Raw genomic sequence first — 18891 nt, forward strand, 5'->3', positions numbered from 1 at the left:
CTGAGGAGAGAAATGGAAGAAAGAGGCCTAGTGGATATATATAGGACACTCCATCCCCAGAAACCTGGATACACATTCTTCTCCAATGTACATGGGACATTCTCCAGGATAGACTACATGCTGGCACATAAAACATACCTCCATAAGATCAAGAGGATAGAAATTTTGCAGACTACCTTCGCTGACCACAAGGCTCTGAAATTATTTGTGAACTCCAAAGGGACTCAGAAGAAACACTTTAACACCTGGAAGTTAAACAGCCTCATGCTCAATAACCAGTGGGTCCGAGATGAAATCAAGGAGGAAATAAAAAGGTTCCTGGAAACAAATGACAATAAAGACACAAACTCTCAGAACTTATGGGACACAGCAAAAGCAGTACTGAGAGGAAAATTTATAGCTTTGCAAGCACACATCAGGAAGGAAGAAGGAGCTTACCTGAGTAGCTTAATGACACAGCTAATAGAACTAGAAAATGCTCAACAAAAGGACCCAAGAACAGGAAGACAGAAGGAAATAACAAAGCTGAGAGCAGAAATCAACGAAGTGGAAACTCAAAAAACAATCCGAAAGATCAACGAAAGCAGAAGTTGGTTCTTTGAAAAAATAAACAAGATTGATAGACCACTGGCAAACCTAACAAAGAAAGAGAGAGAGAGAAACTTGATAACTCGTATCAGGAATGAAAAAGGAGAGATCACTACTGATATGACAGAGATTCAAAGGGTAATCAGAAACTACTTTGAAAAACTCTACGCCACTAAAAATGAGAACCTGGAAGAAATGGATAAATTCTTGGACTCTTATAATCTTCCACGGTTGAAGGAAGAGGATGTAGCATATCTAAACACCCCCATCACCATTGATGAAATTAAAACAGTAATCAAATGTCTGCCGAAAAACAAAAGCCCAGGTCCAGATGGATTCACTAATGAATTCTATCAAACTTTCCAAGAGGAACTACTGCCAATCTTGGCAAGACTCTTTCATGAAATTGAACAAACAGAAACACTTCCAAATAGCTTTTATGAAGCCAACATCACCTTGATACCTAAACCAGACAGAGACGCTACCAAAAAAGAAAATTACAGACCAATATCACTGATGAATGCAGATGCAAAGATCCTCAACAAAATCCTGGCAAATAGGATTCAATGCCTCATTAAGAAGATCATCCACTACGATCAAGTAGGTTTCATCCCAGGAATGCAAGGCTGGTTTAACATCCGTAAATCTATCAACATAATACACAACATCAATAACAAGAAAAATAAAAACCACATGATCATATCAATAGATGCAGAGAAAGCATTTGATAAGGTCCAACACCCATTCTTGATCAAAACTCTCAGCAAGATGGGAATGGAGGGAACCTTTCTCAATATAGTGAAGGCCATCTACCACAAGCCAGTGGCAAATATTATCCTCAATGGAGAAAAACTGAAAGCCTTCCCTCTAAATTCTGGCACAAGACAAGGCTGTCCTCTCTCACCACTCCTATTCAACATAGCACTGGAAGTACTTGCTATAGCGATTAGGCAAGAAAAGGATATCAAGGGAATCCAGATAGGAAAGGAAAAAGTCAAGCTCTCACTGTTTGCAGATGACATGATACTCTACTTAGAAAACCCTAAAGACTCTATCAAAAAGCTTCTAGAAACAATAGACTCATATAGCAAGGTGGCAGGCTACAAAATTAACACACAAAAATCAATGGCCTTTCTATACACCAACAGTAATAAAGAAGAAATGGACATTAAGAAAACAACCCCATTCACAATAGTACCACACAAACTCAAATATCTTGGAATCAACTTGACTAAATATGTGAAGGACCTATACAAAGAAAACTATAAAACTCTGCTCCAAGAAATAAGAGAGGACACACGGAAATGGAAACGCATACCCTGCTCATGGATTGGCAGGATTAACATCATCAAAATGTCAATACTCCCCAAGGCATTATACAGATTTAATGCCATCCCTCTAAAGATACCCATGACATTCTTCAAAGAAGTGGATCAGACACTTTTGAAATTCATTTGGAACAATAAACACCCTCGAATAGCTAAAGCAATCATTGGGAAAAAGAATATGGGAGGAATTACTTTTCCCAACTTTAAACTGTACTACAAAGCAACAGTTATCAAAACAGCATGGTATTGGAATAAAGATAGGTCCTCAGATCAGTGGAATAGGCTTGAATACTCAGAAAATGTTCCCCAGAGATACAACCATCTAATTTTTGATAAAGGAGCAGGAAATCCTAAATGGAGCAGGGAAAGCCTCTTCAACAAGTGGTGTTGGCACAATTGGATAGCCACTTGCAAAAAATTAAACTTAGACCCCCAGCTAACATCATGTACAAAGGTAAAATCCAAATGGATTAAAGACCTCGATATCAGCCCCAAAACCATAAGATATATAGAACAGCACATAGGCAAAACACTACAGGACATTACAGGCATCTTCAAGGAGGAAACTGCACTCTCCAAGCAAGTGAAAGCAGAGATTAACAGATGGGAATATATTAAGCTGAGAAGCTTCTGCACCTCAAAGGAAATAGTGCCCAGGATACAAGAGCCACCCACTGAGTGGGAGAAACTATTCACCCAATACCCATCAGATAAGGGGCTAATCTCCAAAATATACAAGGCACTGACAGAACTTTACAAGAAAAAAACATCTAACCCCATCAAAAAATGGGGAGAAGAAATGAACAGACACTTTGACAAAGAAGAAATACGCATGGCCAAAAGACACATGAAAAAATGTTCCACATCACTAATCATCAGGGAGATGCAAATCAAAACAACGATGAGATACCACCTCACACCCCAGAGAATGGCACACATCACAAAGAATGAGAATAAACAGTGTTGGCGGGGATGTGGAGAGAAAGGAACTCTTATCCACTGCTGGTGGGAATGCTGTCTAGTTCAACCTTTATGGAAAGCGATATGGAGATTCCTCCAAAAACTGGAAATCGAGCTCCCATACGATCCAGCTATACCACTCCTAGGAATATACCCTAGGAACACAAAAATACAATACAAAAACCCCTTCCTTACACCTATATTCATTGCAGCTCTATTTACCATAGCAAGACTCTGGAAACAACCAAGATGCCCTTCAACAGATGAATGGCTAAAGAAACTGTGGTACATATACACAATGGAATATTATGCAGCTGTCAGGAGAGATGAAGTCATGAAATTTTCCTATACATGGATGTACATGGAATCTATTATGCTGAGTGAAATAAGTCAGAGAGAGAGAGAAAAACGCAGAATGGTCTCACTCATCTATGGGTTTTAAGAAAAATGAAAGACACCCTTGTAATAATAATTTTCAGACACAAAAGAGAAAAGAGCTGGAAGTTCCAGCTCACCTCAGGAAGCTCACCACAAAGAGTGATGAGTTTAGTTAGAGAAATAACTACATTTTGAACTGTCCTAATATTGAGAATGTATGAGGGAAATGTAGAGCCTGTTTAGGGTACAGGCGGGGGTTGGGTGGGGAGGAGGGTGATTTGGGACTTGGGTGATGGGAATGTTGCACTGGTGATGGGTGGTGTTCCTTTTATGACTGAAACCCAAACACAATCATGTATGTAATCAAGGTGTTTAAATAAAAAAAAATTAAAAAAAAAATAAAGAAAATTAATATACAAAAAAAAAAAAAAAAAAAAAAAGAATCATTGGAGTCCCAGAGACCCAGGAAGAAAATTTCCAGGAAGAATCAATGGTCAAGAACATCATTAAAGAGAAACTTCCAGAGCTAAAGAATATATGTGATCAAATCCTGCATGCCCGAAGAGTACCAACCAAAAGAGACCCCAGAAAAACCACCCCAAGACACATCCTAGTCACAATGACAAATCCCACAGATAGAGACAGAATTCTGAAAACAGCAAGATCAAAAGGGGAAATCATGTTCAAGCAAGCTTCCCTGAGATTTACAGCAGACCTGTCACCAGAAACGCTCAATGCCAGAAAGCAGTGGTGGGATATTGTGACAAGACTAAATGAAATGAATGCTTCACCCAGAATACTATACCCAGCAAAACTCACTTTCCGGTTTGATGGAAGAATACATGGTTTCACAGACAAAAAACAGCTCAGAAACTTCACAGACACAAAACCAGTCTTAAGAGAAAAACTGAAAGACCTAATCTAAGACAAGACTACCCAAAAGACACACCAAATTTTGAAATAAAGATGGCGTTAAATCCCAGGACAATTCTTTCTCTCAACGTCAATGGACTAAATGCACCAGTTAAGAGACACAGAGTGGCTAAATGGATCAAAAAACTCAATCCAACCTTCTGCTGCCTACAAGAAACGCACCTGAATAGTCAGAACAAACATAGACTCAAAATAAAAGGCTGGAGAAAAGTTATCCAAGCAAACAACACCCATAAAAAAGCTGGAGTGGCCATACTAATATCAGATAATGCAAACTTTATACTCAGGAAGGTTGTAAGGGACAAAGACGGACATTTTATATTAATCAAGGGGTACGTAGAGCAGGAAGAATTCACTCTCCTAAACATATATGCACCGAATGAGGGGCCAGCAAAATATTTAATACAACTGTTGACAAATCTGAAAAATAATATCAACAACAACACAATAATTGTGGGGGACCTTAACACGGCTTTGTCAACACTGGACAGGTCAACCAGACTGAAACCCAACAAGAATATACTAGACCTGAGGAGAGAAATGGAAGAAAGAGGCCTAGTGGATATATATAGGACACTCCATCCCCAGAAACCTGGATACACATTCTTCTCCAATGTACATGGGACATTCTCCAGGATAGACTACATGCTGGCACATAAAACATACCTCCATAAGATCAAGAGGATAGAAATTTTGCAGACTACCTTCGCTGACCACAAGGCTCTGAAATTATTTGTGAACTCCAAAGGGACTCAGAAGAAACACTTTAACACCTGGAAGTTAAACAGCCTCATGCTCAATAACCAGTGGGTCCGAGATGAAATCAAGGAGGAAATAAAAAGGTTCCTGGAAACAAATGACAATAAAGACACAAACTCTCAGAACCTATGGGACACAGCAAAAGCAGTACTGAGAGGAAAATTTATAGCTTTGCAAGCACACATCAGGAAGGAAGAAGGAGCTTACCTGAGTAGCTTAATGACACAGCTAATAGAACTAGAAAATGCTCAACAAAAGGACCCAAGAATAGGAAGACAGAAGGAAATTACAAAGCTGAGAGCAGAAATCAACGAAGTGGAAACTCAAAAAACAATCCGAAAGATCAACGAAAGCAGAAGTTGGTTCTTTGAAAAAATAAACAAGATTGATAGACCACTGGCAAACCTAACAAAGAAAGAGAGAGAGAGAAACTTGATAACTCGTATCAGGAATGAAAAAGGAGAGATCACTACTGATATGACAGAGATTCAAAGGGTAATCAGAAACTACTTTGAAAAACTCTACGCCACTAAAAATGAGAACCTGGAAGAAATGGATAAATTCTTGGACTCTTATAATCTTCCACGGTTGAAGGAAGAGGATGTAGCATATCTAAACACCCCCATCACCATTGATGAAATTAAAACAGTAATCAAATGTCTGCCGAAAAACAAAAGCCCAGGTCCAGATGGATTCACTAATGAATTCTATCAAACTTTCCAAGAGGAACTACTGCCAATCTTGGCAAGACTCTTTCATGAAATTGAACAAACAGAAACACTTCCAAATAGCTTTTATGAAGCCAACATCACCTTGATACCTAAACCAGAGACGCTACCAAAAAAGAAAATTACAGACCAATATCACTGATGAATGCAGATGCAAAGATCCTCAACAAAATCCTGGCAAATAGGATTCAATGCCTCGTTAAGAAGATCATCCACTACGATCAAGTAGGTTTCATCCCAGGAATGCAAGGCTGGTTTAACATCCGTAAATCTATCAACATAATACACAACATCAATAACAAGAAAAATAAAAACCACATGATCATATCAATAGATGCAGAGAAAGCATTTGATAAGGTCCAACACCCATTCTTGATCAAAACTCTCAGCAAGATGGGAATGGAGGGAACCTTTCTCAATATAGTGAAGGCCATCTACCACAAGCCAGTGGCAAATATTATCCTCAATGGAGAAAAACTGAAAGCCTTCCCTCTAAATTCTGGCACAAGACAAGGCTGTCCTCTCTCACCACTCCTATTCAACATAGCACTGGAAGTACTTGCTATAGCGATTAGGCAAGAAAAGGATATCAAGGGAATCCAGATAGGAAAGGAAGAAGTCAAGCTCTCACTGTTTGCAGATGACATGATACTCTACTTAGAAAACCCTAAAGACTCTATCAAAAAGCTTCTAGAAACAATAGACTCATATAGCAAGGTGGCAGGCTACAAAATTAACACACAAAAATCAATGGCCTTTCTATACACCAATAGTAATAAGGATGAAATGGACATTAAGAAAACAACCCCATTCACAATAGTGCCACACAAACTCAAATATCTTGGAATCAACTTGACTAAATATGTGAAGGACCTATACAAAGAAAACTATAAAACTCTGCTCCAAGAAATAAGAGAGGACACACGGAAATGGAAACGCATACCCTGCTCATGGATTGGCAGGATTAACATCATCAAAATGTCAATACTCCCCAAGGCATTATACAGATTTAATGCCATCCCTCTAAAGATACCCATGACATTCTTCAAAGAAGTGGATCAGACACTTTTGAAATTCATTTGGAACAATAAACACCCTCGAATAGCTAAAGCAATCATTGGGAAAAAGAATATGGGAGGAATTACTTTTCCCAACTTTAAACTGTACTACAAAGCAACAGTTATCAAAACAGCATGGTATTGGAATAAAGATAGGTCCTCAGATCAGTGGAATAGGCTTGAATACTCAGAAAATGTTCCCCAGAGATACAACCATCTAATTTTTGATAAAGGAGCAGGAAATCCTAAATGGAGCAGGGAAAGCCTCTTCAACAAGTGGTGTTGGCACAATTGGATAGCCACTTGCAAAAAATTAAACTTAGACCCCCAGCTAACATCATGTACAAAGGTAAAATCCAAATGGATTAAAGACCTCGATATCAGCCCCAAAACCATAAGATATATAGAACAGCACATAGGCAAAACACTACAGGACATTACAGGCATCTTCAAGGAGGAAACTGCACTCTCCAAGCAAGTGAAAGCAGAGATTAACAGATGGGAATATATTAAGCTGAGAAGCTTCTGCACCTCAAAGGAAATAGTGCCCAGGATACAAGAGCCACCCACTGAGTGGGAGAAACTATTCACCCAATACCCATCAGATAAGGGGCTAATCTCCAAAATATACAAGGCACTGACAGAACTTTACAAGAAAAAAACATCTAACCCCATCAAAAAATGGGGAGAAGAAATGAACAGACACTTTGACAAAGAAGAAATACGCATGGCCAAAAGACACATGAAAAAATGTTCCACATCACTAATCATCAGGGAGATGCAAATCAAAACAACGATGAGATACCACCTCACACCCCAGAGAATGGCACACATCACAAAGAATGAGAATAAACAGTGTTGGCGGGGATGTGGAGAGAAAGGAACTCTTATCCACTGCTGGTGGGAATGCTGTCTAGTTCAACCTTTATGGAAAGCGATATGGAGATTCCTCCAAAAACTGGAAATCGAGCTCCCATACGATCCAGCTATACCACTCCTAGGAATATACCCTAGGAACACAAAAATACAATACAAAAACCCCTTCCTTACACCTATATTCATTGCAGCTCTATTTACCATAGCAAGACTCTGGAAACAACCAAGATGCCCTTCAACAGACGAATGGCTAAAGAAACTGTGGTACATATACACAATGGAATATTATGCAGCTGTCAGGAGAGATGAAGTCATGAAATTTTCCTATACATGGATGTACATGGAATCTATTATGCTGAGTGAAATAAGTCAGAGAGAGAGAGAAAAACGCAGAATGGTCTCACTCATCTATGGGTTTTAAGAAAAATGAAAGACACCCTGGTAATAATAATTTTCAGACACAAAAGAGAAAAGAGCTGGAAGTTCCAGCTCACCTCAGGAATCTCACCACAAAGAGTGATGAGTTTAGTTAGAGAAATAACTACATTTTGAACTGTCCTAATATTGAGAATGTATGAGGGAAATGTAGAGCCTGTTTAGGGTACAGGCGGGGGTTGGGTGGGGAGGAGGGAGATTTGGGACTTGGGTGATGGGAATGTTGCACTGGTGATGGGTGGTGTTCCTTTTATGACTGAAACCCAAACACAATCATGTATGTAATCAAGATGTTTAAATAAAAAAAATTATGCATTAATAAAAAAAAAAAAAAGAAAAAAAATCTAAAAAACATAAGTAATCAGCCCATTACATATGAGTAACTTCTTTGTAGAATGCATTTTTAAAAATAATGATAATAAAATGATAATGATGAGAATGTTATTTTGAATATTATTTTGAAATAATCTTGTTTTGTATTTATTTACTTATTCTTGCTACTAAACCTGTCCTAGGTGCTTTCCAACTATAAAGCACTTCCACTTTTTTTTTTTTTGCACTTCTTTTTGCAGGCTCTTCCTACTAGTAAAAAGTAATGATGTTTGACTCCTGAATTATTAAATATGTTCAATTAGAACTTTAGAATGAATTGTGCTGAAGGCCTGGGGATGGATCGCTCAAGAGCAAAAGTGCCAGACTTGCAAGCTTGAAGCCTTGAGCTTGGTGCCAAGGTCTCAGGTTGGCCATGAGGACTAGGCACATCCCTAGAAAAGAGGAAAGAGTAAGTTAGGGAAGGAAATGTGAGGAAAACTAGGACTAAAATGGAGAGAGAACATCACTCTACACAGAGGCAGGCTGTGGGGCGGAACGCAAGCTGCGGACATTGGTGGAGAGTAGTGAGTGGACACTGGTGAAAGGATTGGTGTTGGAGCAATATATGACTAAATTCAAACACAATATGATTCATGATTATTTGAAAAAAATTAATTGATTTGGGAGATCAGAGTCATAGTACAGCAAGGAAGGCACTTCCCTTGCATCCAGCTGACTTGAATTTGATCCCTGGCATTTCATATGGTCCCCTAAACCCACTAGGAACAATTCCTGAGTGCAAAGGCAGGAGGAACCCTCGAATACCAAAACAAAATAACCTTTTTTATTTAAGGAAAAAAGAAGAGAGGAGGCTAAGAACAAGATGATCTGGAAGCAGCTGATTGCTGACTAATCTCAAGCAGCAACACAGCATTGGAGACAGCACATTCATGACACAGCACCAATTACTGAACTATTTACTGTCAGCAAAGGACATTCTATGTCTTAAACTATGGGATGTGCCCTGTAGAAGGTCAGCTAAGTGAATGTGGGGATTGGAAACAAAAGGGTTTCTGAACATGCAATGACCAAAACTTAACTCTAAAACAACCATGGAATAAATTTCTGGTCAGTTTTTAGAGCAAGCTTTGCATTTCTTGGGTGAAAGGGGGTCATGTGAGGAAAAATATCCAAAGTTTGGTCAGAACCTGATGAAGCACACCTTGGCTACACACTATGGATGTCCAAGTCCAGGTTTCAGCTGACATCTCATCAGTTAGTCATCTTCCATTCAGCCACATCTTTGCTGCCTGGTTTTGTATAAAAATTTAGGATGGAAAATTCACGCATGAATCCTTTGAAAGCCATGCATGTTTAATGTGTATTGTAATGAAGTTTATCACTTGTGATTATGTATCTTTTATTTTATCCCCATTGACTATTTCAGCATCTTACTTAATTCAGGCTTGAATTCTTTTCTCTACAAAAATGTGTGTGTGTGTGTGTGTGTGTGTGTGTGTGTGTGTGTGTGTGTGTGTGTGTGAACAGTTAGCCCAGGACTTCTGACCAAGGAGACTTGGCTCTATCTATCCCTGAGCCATGTCCCTATCCTCTTTAGTTTTCTTCTTTGTTTTTGTTTTTATTTTTGTTTTTGGGCTACACCCAGCAGTGCTCAGGGGTTACTCCTGGCTGTCTGCTCAGAAATAGCTCCTGGCAGGCACAGGGGACCATATGGGACACCGGGGTTCGAACCAACCACCTTAGGTCCTGGATTGGCTGCTTGCAAGGCAAACGCTGCTGTGCTATCTCTCCGGCCCCTTTAGTTTTTTTCTTAAAATATACTTTTGCTGACACTCAGTGATCAATGATCAACAATATATGGGGGTAGAAATACTATACAAAGGGGAATTAAGGAACTAAAGTAAAAATAGAGCAATAATAAAAATCAAAGTTTCTTCTACCTTTTCTATTCAATTTGCTCTTCTTTAACATATCAGTAGTGTATGTCTTAAGAAACCCAGTTCTAAAGATCCAGCCAACACATAATTTAGAGGTGCTCGCTCATTTATTCTTAAAGGTACCTGCTTTCCACATCCATTTTTGTGCCAATTCTAAGTCATGCAGTTAACCATTCATAAAAAGAGCCTAATTTATTTCATAGGATGACATGCGCTAGAGACCTTTTAAAACAAAATAAAGACACAGAAGCTCTGCCACCCTGCTGGTGTGGGAGCTCATTTGCAGCCCTGTGCTCAGTGCACAGAGGCCAGCCACTGCCCATTTTCTGTGCTTTCACTAAAACCCCCATTTGCCCTATTTTTTTTTCCTGTGATATTTGCTCACTAGCTGAGTGCAGGGCGTGTGCTTCATTTGGAGGAAAGGACCATGAGCGTTGTAGCCTCTGAGAATACTTGAAGAAAAAAGGTAAAATCCTCAGCCAGCTTCCCAGCTGTTCTGTTGTTGCCGCATGCACAAGTAGACATGGGGCAAGGTTTATTTTAAAAGTGCTTTATTTTGGGGGCCGGGCAGTGGCGCTAAAGGTAAGGTGCGCCTGCCTTGCCTGCGCTAGCCTTGGACGGACCGCGGTTCGATCCCCCGGTGTCCCATATGGTCCCCCAAGCCAGGAGCAACTTCTGAGCACATAGCCAGGAGTAACCCCTGAGCGTTACCGGGTGTGGCCCAAAATCCAAAAAAAAAAAAAGTGCTTTATTTTATTATTTAAAAATATTATTATTTTTATAATATTATTTTAAAAGTGCTTTATTTTAAAAAAAATATGAGGTTGTGCTCGCTTTGGCAGCACATATACTAAAGTTGGAACAATACAGAGAAGATTAGCATGGCCCCTGCGCAAGGATGACACGCAAATTCGTGAAGCATTCCATATTTAAAAAAAAAATATGAGGCTGTTTGAAAATGTAAAATAAATAAATAAATTTTCTTGGGCAATCAGGATCAATAAAATGGGTCAGTAGTTAGGGTACAGGCTACAGGGTATGTGTGTTTGTATATATACAAAGAATATACATTTCATTTTGTATATACATTACATAGAAATATAACATACATATATAATCATGTATATGCACATTTGTCTATACATCATTCTAGGGAAGTGCTTCTCAATTATTTTCTTTCATGCCCCCCTAGGAAGAAGAAAACATTTTTCGTGCTCCCCTGTGTGACTGTAAGTAGTATCTTTATTTAAAAAACTTTAACCTGCAAAACAAAAATATATAAAATAATTTGAGCTGAGTTTTTAATCAGAGGTGATGTCTGAATTAATGGCTACAATGAGCATGCTTTGCAATGCATAGCTTTTCGAAGCGGGGCTTGAAGCAGAACACAGCAACTCTCAGCTCCAGAGACATAAACACGGGGCTTAGCTTGTTATGACAGTGTTTGCTGAGGTCAAACGTGACACCCTTTACGGAGCCTCGCTTCCCCCCGCCCCCGGGAGCGTGCCCCACTATGTGAAAGGCACTGTTCTAGGGTATGGTGAGGGAGATGGCTAAAAATTTAGGCAAAGACCCTCACCAAAGTGATAAAGGCTTAACCTATGTAATTCCTGTTGATGGAACATAGGGCAAATGAAAAGATAAATGGCTCACAAAAGCAAAACAGAGACCAGAGAGATAGTACAATGGTTAAGGTACTTGCCTTGCATGCAACCAACCAACCAAAGTTTAGTCCCTAGAGCCCCACTAAGAGTGATACCTGAGTGCAGAACCAGTAGCTTTGGCTACTCAAAACAAAACAAAACCCCACAAATGTAAAAATAAAAAGCACAAATGTAAAAAGGAAAACAAAACTCAGATAACATGAATGCTACTTGGTACAGAGGACGTTGTGTTACAGCAAAACTCCTGAACAACTGGAATCAAAAGAAAGTGACTCCAGGGGCCGGGCGGTGGCGCTAAAGGTAAGGTGCCTGCCTTGCCTGCGCTAGCCTTGGACGGACCGCGGTTCGATCCCCCGGTGTCCCATATGGTCCCCCGAGCCAGGAGCAACTTCTGAGCACATAGCCAGGAGTAACCCCTGAGTGTTACTGGGTGTGGCCCAAAAACCAAAAAAAAAAAAAAAAAAGAAAGTGACTCCAAGACAACTTCCTTTGGTTCTGAGGGTGTCAGGGAACCGACTCAGCATGTCATAGTTAAGAGGCATATGCTCTCCCACTAAGTGATGTCTCAGAATCTTGTAAAATGTTCTATTAATTGCTATCTGATGTTAAGCATAACCTGTGTCTTGGAGGATCACCCCAGGGTGTCCGGGATCCAGGGTGCCTTCCAATTCTTTGGGGGCAACTGAGAACTGAACCCAAGGTCTAATTTAATTATATTTTGGTTTTGGGACCACACTCCCACCGGTGCTCAGAGACTACTCCTGTCTTCACACTCAGGGGTCACTCCAAAGTTTTGGCAGCAGAACGAGGAGGCAATAGGACAGCGGGGCTCAAGCCTCGGTTGACTTCATGCAAGGCAAGCGCCCTCACAACTATACTATTGCTTCAGCACCTGAACCCAAGCTCATGCACATGCATGCCATGTGTGCTCTAGCGCATTTCTGCATATCTGCATCTCAAGCTTCCAAAAAGGCCAGTCTACCTTAATGGATGTGAAAGGTGACTCTCCTCTTCCAGCTCTCTTTGCTTTGCTCACTTCCACTGAGCATCTTTTATGCAAGAGCTGTGTTCACTTCTCAATGGCATTGGACCTTAAAACCAGTGTGAATTTCTTGTCCTTGAGGAAGCAGAAATAGAAAAATCTCAGGGAATTATAATTAGACAAATGACCGCTATCATCTGGCAGCTGCATTTGAAGCTATGGCCTGCAATTCTGCTTTTATTGCTGCCTCTAGGTTAGCCAGGAATGCCTCCATGGCAGTATGCAGGGTCTTGGCCATTGTCATTGTATTTTCTGTCACCTTGGTTTCTTTTGACACTGCCATCACCCCTCCCAAGGGACCCGAGTTGTGTGTGAGGATAAAAAAATGCTCAGAAAGGCCAGAAGATGCCAGAATGGAGGACAGGAGGAGTTCTAAGCTGGCTCCAGTCACACTTCTCAGAATAAAATAAAGAATCATGAGTAGTGCTGAGGAATATCAAAGAATTCTGAAGAGTAATGAGGAATGATGATTGAGGAATAATGAGGAGTGAGGAGGAATCTTGAAGAATGATGAGAGGTGAGGAGTGATAATTATGAGAAATATTGAAGGAGGATAGGAATGATGAGGACTACTGAAAAGTGATGAGTGAAGATGATTGAGGATTGGTATCAAAGCTATGAACCATCTAAAATGTTGCTTATACATGAAGCTCTGTGTCATTACTTCAAATCTGAAATATACTCTTATTGTAGTGAGTATTCCTGGTGAATTTTTCATTTCATTGTATTTAACATCTGTTTTCTGTATCCTCCATTCCATTATGGCTCAATATCTTGTTTGATCGATTTGCTCTGTATCTGACAAGTCTCCTTTTGTATGTGAATTCCTTTTTTTGATTATTGTGGCTTTCAATATTCTGCCTTGGGTTTTGGAAAATTAAAAGAGAGTAGCACTTCTTAAATTATTTTGAGATCAGGACTTCTTTGCTTCTTAAAAGCCACTTAGAATCTCAAAGAACTTTTGTGACCATAGCTTCCATCATCTAATATTTATATTAGATATTAAAACTAAAAAAATTAAATATAAACTTAATATGTTTAACTGGGAAAATGATCATTTCACTAATTGCATATAGCCTCTGGAAAACTAATATTTATACACTCATGAAAAAAATAACAGCAAAAAGAAATAATGTCAGCATCATTAAGAAAATAGTTTTGACTGTGAAGGATCCTGAGAGTACTCATTAATCATATTTTGAAATAGAACAGGGGGATAGATATTTTGAGCTACATAATTATGTGAACAAAATATCCTGGAGGTAAGGAGTACAAGAAAAATATATTTTAGTGTCAAAATTTATTAATTAGTACTTTTTAGTATAAATACTTTTTAGTATTTATCTTTATCTAAGGACATAAGAAAACAAAATAGCAATTCATTCCTGACCAAGCAGCTTTAGTCAAGGAATGAAGGCATTTCTGCCACCTGGTGGCAATGTGCCCTGATTTGGAATTGAGGCTGATATTGAACTGGTGCACAATTACAATATATTGAATTGCAGATTTTTCAATGTGCTGCCTACCAAGCAACACGAGAACTTCATATTTGGCGCCTTCGAAACATGTCAACCTACACTAATAGTTTTGTAATGAAGTAAAATAACTTAACTAGATTAAAATCCTGCTGGCTTCCACCAGCAGAATTAATTTTTTAATTAATCAACTTGAAAGACAAAAAAAAAAAAAAACAACAAAGCATAGTCATTAAAAGGTCATTTTGTGGGAGCAAACGATAAATAAGATCAATGGAAGATCAATTTCTGGAGCCCCCTACTTGTTGACTTTCTGCTCGGGACCCCGTGCAGCGCTGAGGCTGAGTGAGCTCCAGCAGTCTGCAGGAATTTCTGCGTGTGCTCCGGTAGCTTCATCGGCCTGCAGAGATGACGATGCAAGTGGTGAAGAGGGCGAACATTTGCCTTCCTCCTGAAGTAAACTGGATTTTGTACATAAGAATTTTGCTGTACAAAATCATAGCTGAAGAAATATATGACATATTTGAGAAATATGGGCGTATTCATCAAATCAAATCAAATCAAATAAAAATCAAATCAGAGTTGGGAACACTCTGTAAACTAGAGGAAACCTGGTCTGTGAAGACATCTTCAATGCCAAGAATGTCTGTGATCACCTGTCGGGATTCAATATCTGTAAAAGAAACCTCATGGTGCTGTTATAATGCCAACATGCATTTCAGAGGATGGATACCAAGGAGAAGGAAGAATAGCCGACGCTTCTTAAGGAGAAATATGGCATCAACACAGACTCACCTAAGAAAACACAGTCTTGCTTTCATTCAGGACTAAATCCTTGAGAGACCACTACCACCCCTTTTGTGTCTTTAATTAATACCGAGTATTGTAGTTGTCTTTGTCCTGGTGGTGTCCTGTCGGAGTTCATGCAATGATGGGGACCAAACCAGCCCTTTGAGCTGTTTCCCTCAAAAGATATTACACTACTATAATTTATTATTTAGAATCAGAATTTTTTTTAAACTTTATCACATGGAGTTGGTAGAACATCAAGTAAGGTGCTTGTCTTGCAGCAGACCTAGGTTTGATCCCCAGCATGGAGTAAGCATTGAACACTTCTGTGTTCTTGTATCCCCCCCCCCAAAAAAAACCAATTTCTTGATAATAGTGCTAATAAACTTGTTACTTTCGGGGTGGAGAAATAGCACAGCTGTAGGTCATTTGCCTTGCATGCGGCCAACCCAGGACAGATGGCGGTTTGAGTCTCTGCATGCCATATGGTCTCCGAGCCCTGCCAGGAGCAGTTTCTGAGTGCAGAGCCAGGAGTAACTACTGAGCACTGCCGCGTGTGACCCAAAAAACCAAAAACAACAACAAAAAACAAACCAAAACAAAACAAAAAAAATACCTGCTACTTAAAAAGGAAGACTGTACATGGGATTTTGGGAGCATCTTTAATGAGACCAACCTGTTTGAAAAACAAAAGCAGAAACAAACAAATGGACTGCATCAAACTAAAAAGCAATAGCACTACAAAATAAGTAATTTATAATTTTTTAAAAATCCTAATTGATTGAGAGAAAATATTTGCAAACCAGTCTAATATCCTAGTCTAATTCAGGGGTCCTCAAACTTTTTAAACAGGGGACCAGTTCACTGTCCCTCAGACCATTGGAGGGTCTGACTATAGTAAAAACAAAACTTATGAACGAATTCTTATGCACACTGCATACATCTTATTTTGCAATGAAGAAACAAAACAGATACAAATACAATATATGGCCCGTGGGCCATAGTTTGAGGACCACTGCAAGTACCCTTCAAAGCTCAACAACAAAATAGCAAATAAACCCATCAAAAAAGTAAAATGAGGAAAGGAGATAAACAGACATTTTCTCAAACAAAACATAAAGATGGTCAACAGGCTTATGAAAAGATTATATTAATATACTCTGTTTTTTTTTCAGATAGCATAAATCTTTCATCTTTTACTAAAGAGAAGATTATATTAAGATAACCAATGAGCACGTGAAAATATGCTCACAGCCACTGGATTATCCAGGAAATGCAAATCTATGTGACAATGATACCACCAACTCATACCAGTGAGAATGTAAGATCTGTAATGAGTAAGTGTAGGCAAGAAAGGAAGAATTCTCCTTCATTACCACTACAATTTGACAAACAAATAATTATGCAAAACAATATTCCAGTGTAAGTATATATCACTCTTTAATTTTCAATCATGGTCATCATAATTTATGATATTATCATCTTACTCTAGCTCCTACTTCCAGTTGAGACTGCATTTACAGAGATTATTATACTCTTAATAGGGTCAAAGCAGAGGGGTTCACTCACCCTACTCCAATTCAACTTAGGTCTCCCCCCACTCCCCGAGACTGTACAATGATCTCTGTTCAAGATAAATACAATGCAGGGGATAGAATAGCTGAAGTTTTCTGGAATAGCAGGGGTGGGGTGGGGTGGAGGTGGAGCTTTGGATGAGGGTCTCAGCTTTGGACTGGCACCTCCTCTCACAAGTGAGCAGTGCTCCTCACTCTGTCCCTGTCTCCACTCTGTAGCAGGACTTGCTTAACTAGGATTCATTTAACTAGAGCCTGTAGATATCAGGGGCGATGTCTTCTAGGTCTCACCGTTCCATCACCCAGAGCCTCAGTGTCTGTTTTCTATGCACTCACAAGCAGAGGCTTCGCTGTTACGTATCAACTCTTTCCAAGTAAATAAGTATGCACCCAGCTCGATTCACAGATGACACAGTATGGCAGTTGAGTTATTTCAACTAACGTCGAGGAGCAATATCTTTCTTTTTTGGTTTTTGGGTCACACTCGGTGGCGCTCAGGAGTTCCTCCTGTCTCTGTGCTCAGAGATCACTCCTGGCAGGCACGGGATGTCGGTATTTGAACTACAGTCTGTCCTGGATCAGCTGCGTGCAAGGCAAACACCCTACTGCTGTGCTATCTCTCCGGCCCCAGAGGAGCCACATCTTGACCTCAGCTTCTCAAGTACAGAGAAACCTCATCATATCCATGGGACAGATACCATACCCACGATCTGATGTTTCTTGGCTCTGGGAAACCTTTTGTCATGTGAACCCTCATCAAGACTCATGCAGTTGCAATTCTCATTCTGAGCTCACCTATTTTTTCCACTTCTCTGACAACAATTTTGTAGTCTAACTGAAAGGGAAGGCATGGATTAAGTCAGTGGCAAAAGTGTCGAGACTTTTGGTCCCTACACCATTCCACAGGCACCATGATTGAAAAAACTATGTCAGCAATCTGCTGCATAATTCCTAATATTACAAGTGAGTGTGTGACCTCGGGTATGCCACAGCCAGATGTGTACAAGCACAGCAGCTAGCATGCATCCTACCCTCCAAGAATCAACCCCACAAGTATGTGCAGCCCTCCTGTCAGTGCAGCAGTAACACCCCAAAAATGTGAGGAAGAAATTAAAATGATCATGAAAGAAAACGGTTCTATACATTCAGTATCTCCATCCATCGATGGTACTTGAAGAGAAGTTCAGCTTACATGTCCATGCCCCGTGATGTTTAACACGGCAGTTACTTAGCAGTTGGTGAAGAAAGGGAAATGGCTTTGAATTCTTGTTGGAATCACCCACACACTTCAATAAATAATAACATCTTTTTTTTTTTTTTTTGAGAAACAGCAACTGTCATGCTCTGAACTGTTTTTTCTAAAATCTTTTAGATTAGCTTTTTGATTCTTATCTCAATGACAACCCCTGTTCTTCATCAAGTAACAGCCACAGACCCCTGCCTACCTTCTCATGATTTTGGAGACTCTGGTACCAATAAGTAAGATTCCAAAACAAAACAAAACAAACTAGTCATCAGTCAAAAGCATGTCATTTGCCTGCTCTTTGAAAGGGCAGCGAATGAGTTGCAGATGAACCATTATTTACAATTTCCCAATAGGGCTCAAGGGTTTGATGGATGTTTTCTCAAGTGTCACCATTACTTGGCTTTTAAACTTTCCACTTAAAAGGAGCTCTGGCTTAACAGAAAATCAGCACCACAAAAATATGCATTTCTATTCAGCCTGTCAAATTATAGAGGGCTAGGGTGTGAGTGTTCAGCCCACTTTTCTCTGGGTCAAGGTCACTGATCACTGAGATAAAGGGCTGACTGCAAACAAGGGGAAGTCAGTTTCTATGTTTGGTTGGAAGTACCCCTGTTTTTTTTCATCATCTGTCCTTTTCCTTCTCAGAGCCTTGTCCTTTGGGAAACACTAAACAGGTCTCTCAAGTCACCATTCTTTTCAGAACATCCTTGCCAAGCAAGTCCCATTTAACTCTGCTCTCACCACATTCAATTATGTGCTTCAAAGCATCACCTGCTGTGTGTATGTGT

The 18891-nt window shown here is 39.7% G+C and overlaps 1 non-coding gene and 1 pseudogene across 1 annotated transcript; both read left to right on the forward strand.

Moving 5' to 3' along the window:
- The first annotated feature begins 11139 nt into the window (after nt 1-11139).
- LOC126029028 (U6 spliceosomal RNA) lies at nt 11140-11246 on the forward strand. Its single transcript, XR_007502687.1, has one exon. It is a non-coding gene; the product is annotated as a U6 spliceosomal RNA (small nuclear RNA).
- A 3656-nt stretch (nt 11247-14902) lies between these two features.
- LOC126028299 (splicing factor 3B subunit 6-like) lies at nt 14903-15333 on the forward strand (annotated as a pseudogene).
- The last annotated feature ends 3558 nt before the right edge of the window (nt 15334-18891 follow it).

This window comes from Suncus etruscus, chromosome 14 (genome assembly GCF_024139225.1).
Source record: "Suncus etruscus isolate mSunEtr1 chromosome 14, mSunEtr1.pri.cur, whole genome shotgun sequence".
NCBI lineage: Eukaryota > Metazoa > Chordata > Mammalia > Eulipotyphla > Soricidae > Suncus > Suncus etruscus.